This window comes from Ptychodera flava, chromosome 17 (genome assembly GCF_041260155.1).
Source record: "Ptychodera flava strain L36383 chromosome 17, AS_Pfla_20210202, whole genome shotgun sequence".
Lineage (NCBI taxonomy): Eukaryota > Metazoa > Hemichordata > Enteropneusta > Ptychoderidae > Ptychodera > Ptychodera flava.
In genome coordinates, this window is record NC_091944.1 from 3,439,263 (window position 1) to 3,448,616 (window position 9,354).

The 9,354-nt window shown below is 36.3% G+C and overlaps 1 long non-coding RNA gene across 1 annotated transcript in view; it reads left to right on the forward strand.

Moving 5' to 3' along the window:
• The window catches only part of LOC139115182 (uncharacterized), a 43,314-nt gene extending 39,507 nt beyond the window's left edge, over positions 1-3,807 (forward strand). The window contains exon 3 of the long non-coding RNA XR_011548074.1: positions 3,694-3,807. This is a non-coding gene — a long non-coding RNA (uncharacterized lncRNA). The remainder of the gene's footprint in view (positions 1-3,693) is intronic.
• Positions 3,808-9,354: the final 5,547 nt, after the last annotated feature.

Genomic DNA, 9,354 nt, shown 5'->3' on the forward strand with positions numbered 1-9,354 from the left:
TTGAAGACAAAAGTTCATGGAAGTATCAAATAACATAAGTTTCACGAACGAACTGTAAAATGTTCATAGAGTACATTTTGAGCCATTTTGAAAAGTTAAATTCGGTTTGTTGGATGGTAACGCAAAATAGTAGACCTAAGAAATAAAACCAAAATAAATATACCTACGAGAGATAAGAGCGCGGCTACTTTTCACGCGACAATCGCTTGCGTTACTACCAGAAATGGCAATTCTTAAGTTAAAGAATTCACGCTCTTGGGATCTATAAATACTATCTGTTTTCTTGAAGAGTTTGGCAGATCAAATAAATATCCTAATCTTTTTGTGCAGATTTTTCAGACCTTGCTCTTCAAGGAATGAAGTATTTTCCGAGTTACAATGTAAAATTTAATAAAAAAGAAGAAAGCAATCCAACATAATTGGATGAGATGACAGTAAAGTTTTGCCGGGACTTGAATACAGGGGACAACATGCAGTGTCTTACATTGAAATCAAATTTTCTAACGTCATCTTTCAGATTCACTCAGCAGAATATGATTTTTCTATCTGAACTTTTTGTGAAACTTTCAAGAAAATGAAAATCCTGTCAGTCATTGTATTGCATTACACTTATCCTCACCCTCGCCACTTTGGAAAGTTTGATTTATATCATGACATCCTCCTGACTCTAAAGTACACGTCCATGACCTTGTACTTGGATACGGTAGTGGCTCCGTTGAGCTGACGTCGTCCGTTAATGTCGATCTTGCTCCACTGACGACTAACTGCTCTTTCAGATAATAAAATCATCCTCATACTGAGATAAATAAATGCAGTTTTCTTTGTCGTAGATTTTATCGGTTAGGTCATATATTATGCGGTAGCTAACAACTTGCAACAGCTTCCGAACTCATATGAAATCTTGCAGAAGACAACTTTTGTGCTTCCAAAAAATGATTCCGGAATAAGATTAGCAAATACTCATTGACATAAAGAAATGGTATAATGTTTTGGTATTGCATAATGATTGCAGTGCAAATACCGGTAGTACGTGCGTGCTATGGTGCAAGTAAACTGTGGTACATATGTAATAATGAACAATTATACTGATTCGGAAGTAATACTTCTGATATTTTCTTTAATATCTTTTAATTATCTATCGTAATAATTGCCTATACGCTGCGATTATCATGATTTTTAAAACTACATTAACGCTGGTTACATAAAGTCCATCCGGATCACTTTCAAATATTCAAATCGAATTAGAAATCGTGTGAAATGTCTAATATTTTTATTTGTCATCAATCGAACTTAGGTCGGGTCTAGCATTCATTTGTAAGCAACAACGTTGCATAAAGGTCACTGTGGAGTGTTCTAGGAAACCCAATATGACATATTGCAAAACATCTTCGGTAAATAAATTTGTTCAGTAGAACAAAAATAATGTAAGTGCGATCAATAGATACAGCTGTTTTCCTTCTTCGTAATAATAATATCACTAACAATCGAGAGTGGGAAATCATTTCATACCACTGAATAGCACAATTATCCAAGAGCTGACTTGTCAAATATTTTCTAATTCTGATGAATTTTAACTCTCTATCAGAAACAACATCATCGTCGACTTGGATCTATCCCAATTTGCATCGCAATGCAATATGAACTGTGGTTGTTCTGACACCGAGTACGATCCAGTTTGTGGCAGTGACTCTCCTTGTTTCGCTGGATGTACTAAAGCCATAACCACAAAGGTATGGATGGCCGTTCACGCCAAATAAAGCGGTTTTGAAACGAACACATAAACTGAATAATAATTGCAATAAGGTGGCGGTAAAGGCTAGAGCGTCAGTTATAAACTTCAATAAAACTATTGAAATATAAAAGTAGTCAACATTCTCAGTGGAATAAAAAAAACTAGACATTTGGGGTCAAAGGCATTGCAGAATTATAGCCTGTTGAAACTTCTGAAAAACTGACCAAATAAGAAGAAGTTGGGGAGTCCTTAGTGTATAAAGTATAGTAGAGGTCCTCTAGCTTTTAAAAAATGTTTGAAAAGGGAAAGTCGTTTTTTGCTGTTTTTCAGGAAAGTTTGACAAGGCAGTGCTTGCATTCAGAATGCGTGACTGCTATTGTAAATGCATTTTTAGATTCTTTGAGTGTCAAAGAGGTGTCAAAAGGGAGATTAACCAAAAAGACTGCTCTGTGACTTCAAAAAGGGGTGCAAATATGGCTTGTTTTCAACATTTTTGACAGAATAACAGTTTTCCTACAGAATTTTATGCCAATTTAATCCAACCTTTGAAATAAAATATGGACATGGAATTTTTGCAGCCTATTAACAAGGTTACAGACAAGATGACTATGGCACACTTTTCCTGTATTTGAAGTACTTTTTGAAAAATCTCATTTTGAAATTTGAAAGAATTTTTTAATAATTTTTTGATATGTAAACCCATGTAAAATCATAAAAACAAATTTTATTTACAAATCCTGCCGTCCACATATTACAATTAATAGTGTCAATATATTTATAACTAATTTGGTAGTATTAAGTACTATCCAATTGTCATAAAATTCAAATATGTAAAACAATATGAAAAATTCAATTTTAATATTTACTGGTGTCATATTTCAAAAGCATGGCTGAAAATATATAATTTTTATATTCTTTGGAGAAAGTGTTAAGTAAGGGAGTTATCCTGAAAAAATTGAATTTAATATCTTGATTCTAACACTTGAAACTTTTCATTAACTCTGAGAAAAGAATTGGTGCAAAAATAGCCTTTACCGCTACCTTAACTTAATCTCAATTCAAACAGAATAATTGCAATTGCTTTTATTGTAGACAAATGTATGAAAAGAAGTATATGTACCTTTAGAAATCTTTATCAGTTTCGCTATTTCTCTGGCCCAGGTTTGCTAGTTTATACTGATAGTACCGTAAACTTGGCGTATTTCAGTCGGTCTTCTTAAAATCGCCGTACATTGTTACCCATCCACTATAGAGATATATGTTTACATCTGCGCACATTCGTATTGTTAGTTGGTAATGACGTGTATAGAATGAACTTTCCTCAGAGAAATCTAAAAAGTAAACGGGAATAAGAAAAAAGGATTGAAATACTAGTAGTTTTTCGTAAATACACACGTCATGGATTTCTTGCTATTACCAGAGTTGTCCGTCGGCATGAAACCTTTCAAACTTTTACGTCACAAGTGTGTTTGTTCTGGAGAAAGAAATGCATGGATAGGTAGCCTTCTCACAATTTTGCGATTTTGGTGATGATGCATATTGTGACCTAAATGTCAAACATATTCGGCTTTGGAGAAAATATTGATTTCACGTTTCTGTTTGGTCTACAGCATTATAATCTTGTAAAGATTAAATACTGGTACTGTTTTCAAATCATCAACTTATCCCTCTCCAAGTTGGCAAATCGGTTGCGGTCAAGTCAAATGCGCGTTTTCCACCTTTCAATTTGTTTAATGAATATTTGTTCAAGTTTTATAGCAACGATACTAAGAAAACAAGAAATGTTTCGTACATGTCACTTACATAAGACACTATACCAAAGTGTCTGTACAAGATGATTGTATCCTCTGAGCTGAGTCTATGTACAGACCACAAGAGCTATGGACATGGAGAGTTGTGTGAAGATGGTTGTATTTCAGGATAGACATAAAAAATACCGTTTTCCCTTTTTTCAAACACAGAACTTCAGCTCCTGTAGTTGTGTCGACTCTGCAGATCGGACCGAAGGAGATACTGTCAAGGGTGGAACGGCTGTAGGTGGGATTTGTAGAGAAAGCTGTGGGAGAATGCTAGAGATATTCATAGATATCTCGTCTGCCGCGAGTTTCCTGTCACTGCATTCATCGTGCTGCCATTACGGTAAGTAGATCTAGCACCATCTATCACTGTTTCTGATCAATGTCATCATGAGGTGGTAATAACGCTGAACAGCTACATGAGCTCTCTTTCGACTTGGTCGATAAAACTTAGTGGTTTTGAAAAGCAACCAGAGATTCTCTATTCGAACAGAATTCATAAACTATATATGCATTTAGCCTATGAAAATATATACTTATCTACTATGCGTGGCAGATCCTTCAGGACAGCTCCCCAAATAAAGCTATGCACGCTATCATTATCTGACTATATAGTATATGATACAGTGATGAGTGTAAACCTTCCATTTATCATGTTTATACGACATTATCTATAATTTCTATTCTTCAGCGCTGTTGCTCCAGAGGACAAACCCTTTGTCGTCAATATTCGACAGTTCTTCGCTCAAATCATCGGTAAGTCAATTCTGCCACATTTACGATTTTTTTCTGTGAAAGGAATTCGAATGTACCTTGGCATCAAAGTAGCATAGAGGATTAGCATACCGTGTCAAATCAATGAGTTATGTACCATTAAGTCACGACAGCAGCGGCATTTAATGTGTAGTATGTATATGTCAAAGAATATCATTCATTCTTAAGCTTTAATAATCTTTTATATTTACTTCAGATGACAACTGGCAAAGACAAAACCACACTGTTTACTTCCAGATGATTGTCTTTTGTGCATGCTTCACGGTAATGGAACACAGATGAAGCTTGAAGAAATGTCATTAGATAAATTTATTAACTTTGTGAAAAACAAATATTAAACAAGGATGAGTTTTTATTTTATGAGTATTTTATTTTATGAGTATTGACCGAAAAATAGAACAAATTAAGGATCTTCAGAAATGAAGGAAAGCAGAGCAGACCAAACGTAACACAACCCATCTGAAATTTTCGTTTTCTGTCAACTTTTTCTTTCAGGTTGGGTGCCTACGCCTCTTTATATGGGTTACATCATCGACTCAGCGTGTCTGTTCTGGGGAGTATCAGAATGTAGTATGTTCAGTACCTGTTGGATTTACGACCTCTTCGACTACCGATTGAAACTGTTGACGTTCCAGATTGTGTTCAAGGTCTGCGCCATAACAATGTATCTCGTCCTGTGGGTGTCACTGAGTAAAAAAGCCAAGGCCATGAAATCCCGAGACTCCGAGAACGGAGCAGTAGGTTTATAATACATTTGATGGTGTCAGACCCTCAAGCAGATTCGCCAATAAAGTGACTAGATATCTAATTTTATATAATCATCTGGAAACATATCGTATCACTTAATACTATTGCCTTTGTATACTGTTTTGAAGGAAATCAACAAAGAAATATTATTTTTGCACTTAGAAATTAACAGACAAAGAAATATTCACAGTTAGAATTGAACCGTTTTTGCGAAAATCATAATCTGTATTTAAATTTGGGAGCCGTTCTATGCTGAATATATTTGCTATTATTATTGAGGATGTAGCATTGCACAGTGGTTAGGGTAATCGACTCACTCACTGTCAGCAGATGGTGAAAAGTTACGATGTAAAAAACTATAACTCCAAGCATGGTCTCTTTTGTCACCGTCATGAGAGAACATTGTTTGTTTGCTTTACCACTTTATGTAAGTTTAACTTCATGGATGAAGGAAATGTCAGAAGTAAAAACACTTTGAGCAAGGAGACAGATCCGCTTCAATAGAGAAACCTCTGAAATTGATGGAAGCAAGACGCCGGAATACGAGGGATGCAGCAAAGGCCCTCGTCAGAGAATCGTTTGGCTGACGACGTGAGCCATACACATTAATGCGTTTTGTGTATATGAGTATACATTTAATGGAAAATAAACCATGCACATGTCAATAAACAATAAATTATATATCAGCATGTCAGATATGAGTTTATCAGTATGCTCTGCCCTTACAATCACCTTTAACTCTTTATTTATGGTAGTATCCGATAGTTTTTACATGTGATGCTATAATTCTACGCCCTCCTCGGCAATTCTAAGGGTAATATATCTCAATATGTACTGTCCACATAAAGTGCGCATGAAGACATAATTTAAAGACAAACTCTGTGATTCTCGGGGAGAGTTTGTCACGTTTGAACGCAAAGGCGCTCGAAAGTGTCTATTTCTCTTCCCCTGACATGTGAGTGTGCTGAATTGTGATTGCCATATACCAGTCTCAAAGCCATTGATTCAGATGTAGGTGGCATAAAAAACACCATGTTTTATTTCCAAACATTTCAAAACACAAGGTGATAAGATGTTCAGACTCTGGAGATATAGCCTTTTGTACAAGTGGTAAGTTTGGAGGGCGACAATTTATTTAATGAAGCATTAAAATCAATGACAAACATACAAATATAGTTGGGAAGGACAACGCCTTGACAACGTTACTATGTTTTAGCATGTATGTAAACGTTTGAGCGATGGTGTGCCGTTAATATCTATAGCGGTGAACTTTGGCGATGGCTTGGTTCGGATACATCATTTTCTCTACAGACTTACTCTTTGCACATATATGTCGTCATCATGTGTGCCTTTTGCCAACTTGCATGAAGCTGGAACTTGAATCTTTCAGCAACATGGCTCCTTAGGAGACAAACGGCTATCCGACGCGTTTGGTTGTAATTTTGTGTGCGCTATTCCAAAAGGCGAGCTATCAGGATTTTAAGCAGGTGTCATTATGTCAGAGTCCCATTAGTTGTATCATTTTGTATTTTGCTTACCAAAACAGCATCACTCAACCTTCGGGGAGATGTTTTTGATTCTCGTTGGAAACCATACTGTCTTTGAAAATGTCACTATTCCAATCCGTTGTGATGAATTTGATCGATTAAATGCAGGCGCTTAATATGCTATATTTGCGGCGGCAAAATTAGAGTTACACAATGAAAAAGTATTTAGTTGATAAAATATAAGTTATACATTCTGTGGCTTAGCCTCAGTAAACATTTTATGAAAAGTTGCATTTGATTTCAAACCAGCTGTCTGGTCCTTGATTCATCAACTTCCCCCAATTGTAGACTTTAACGAATAAAACATGATGATTCTGAAAATGGACTTTGATCTTCCTGAGAAGAGTGTGTTTGCTATATAGAGTACCATGAAAGTTAGAGCACTGTCAGTCCGACTTTACGTGGTGATATAAGTAAATGAGCAAGTTCAGTGTTCCGTGCTCCGCAAAAAACAAAAACAACAACAACAATAGAAAGACGAATATAGCGACTTCCCACAGGGACTCAACGATTTGATCAGACAGCAATAAATTGATCGAAAATCATTTACGTCTTGTGTCATTTTATAACATTCACAGGAATGTTTTTCTTTTGAAAATTTGTGTTAAATTTGTTTTGGCCTTTTTGTGATTTACCGTATAAATACAACATTTCACAAAGAAAATTTATTGTAAGATTTAATATCTATAAATGTTTGTGCAGGATTAGTGCCAGACAAGAATTGACAACCTCACAAATTGGTGAAATGATCCCACTCGCCATTCGTGTAATGTATATATTGACCCAGTATAACCAGCAGTAGAACACAAACCGAATATCCATTGCCAACAGAGGGCGCCCGCACTTCAAAACAAACGGATTAGCGAATTATGATTTATTACGTTCTCCCTTTGATACCAGGTCAGTGGGTACTTGATGCCAGATCGAGTAGGCCTTTTTTTAAAAAAAAAAGTTGAGAAAGAGGTAGTATTACTTCTGTCACTGGTTTATAACGTGGCTTTTACTCTTGTTTCCCTTTAACGGATAAAAAGTCAACAAAACTCAACAGATAAACACAAAAACAAAGCCAAAACAACAATTAGTCAGGATTAGTTCCCACACCATTCTCTTTGCAAGTGACTCACCACAATTCAGTTTTGAACAAGGACATTAGATGTCGGGTCGTAAGCTTATCCTGCACATGTTGCCATAGACTATCCACAGTCGCTGTGCCTTGTTTCGTGCGCGCCGCGATGGGCTTGCAATGGAAGGCTACGCTGTGCTAGCTGTGAGAGGACGCGCTGCCAACTGATGACAGGGAAGAACGCAAATCGCAGGGTCTCTGCCAGATTAATGTTGCCATTACCTTTCAACCAACTCAAAATGCACACATATTTTTAATTGGAAGATGTTACTCGCACCACAGCGATGCGGATAAGCAATCTAAATTTCTTATTTGGCGTGCAGCGGCGCGAATAAGGGAGCGTTCAGTTATTATGGCCGGGGGTGGGCCGGCAAAATCCAGGGGGTCACCTCAAATTTGAAAATTGCAAAGGGAGGGGGGGCAATGTTTTTTCAAACGGCTCAGAGGGGGGTCACTTAATTTTCATAAGTATCCATCCAGTCTAAAAGCAGTTTCAGTGTTCAGAAATATTCTGGGAGATAAAAATGATTCATTGCATGATTTCATTCTCTGAAGTTATTCAACTGTAAATCTGAACAAAAGTATAATTATATGTCACATGAACATCTTGACTTGACAACTCTGAGGCTTGTCTTATTGTATATCAAGCTCACTGCACTGAGGGCAATGAACTATTCCTATTTCTTACATATTAGAGATATAGCAAGTTTTGTCAAGGAAATTATTTAACAGTTAGGGACTGGACACAAATTACAGGGGGGGTGGGCCGGTGTTTTTTGGGGGTGGGTTGCCATTTTTCGCGCAAGCATTTTTGAAGGGTCATAAAATTTTGTGCAAGCCTATGGGGGAGGGTCACCTTTTTTCATGCATCAAAGCTGAAATTGCATGTGCACGTTATGGAATACTGAAAAAAGAAAAAATACCTCCTGGCACTTTCATTTTCTGCCATTACCATTTTCGGCGCGCCCTTCGGGCACAAATTTCAGGTATAATAAACAATGTGTTGATGATCCAAGCAGCCACATTGATTTAAGTTGTCATGATTTCTACTTATTCAACACTATTGTGCATAACTGTCCCCTATAATGACTCTTTCAATAACAATTTGGAGATTACTTATTTGACATCATTCTCCCATTGACAATACATTGGGTATAGGTCGGTGTCAAACGTTCATGTCGCTGTATGTACATTTTTTAATTTTTTGAGGACATTGACAGAATACAAACTGTTCAGAATAGTGCATAGTGTCATGAATAACAACTGGAAGCTTCAGGTCGAACAACTTTTGAATAACAATTTAGGATCAGATAACCTATGAGTTATTTGTAGTTTCCTCATAGCCTACGATGTATAGTGAATCAACATTTTGGTGATATCCAAAATCAAATTTCTTGCACAACCATTGACTTGAAACCACTCTAGTCTAATCATGAATATTAATACTAATGATTAGGTGTACATAAATCCACAGGTTTACCAAGTTTTGTATTGGAAAAAATTATTCATAGTTTCATCATAGACTGCCATGTATAGTGAATGGACATTTCAGTGAAATTCCAAAATCAAATTCTTGCACACCCATTGACTTGAAACTACTCTAGTCTTATCATGAACATTAATACCAATAATCAA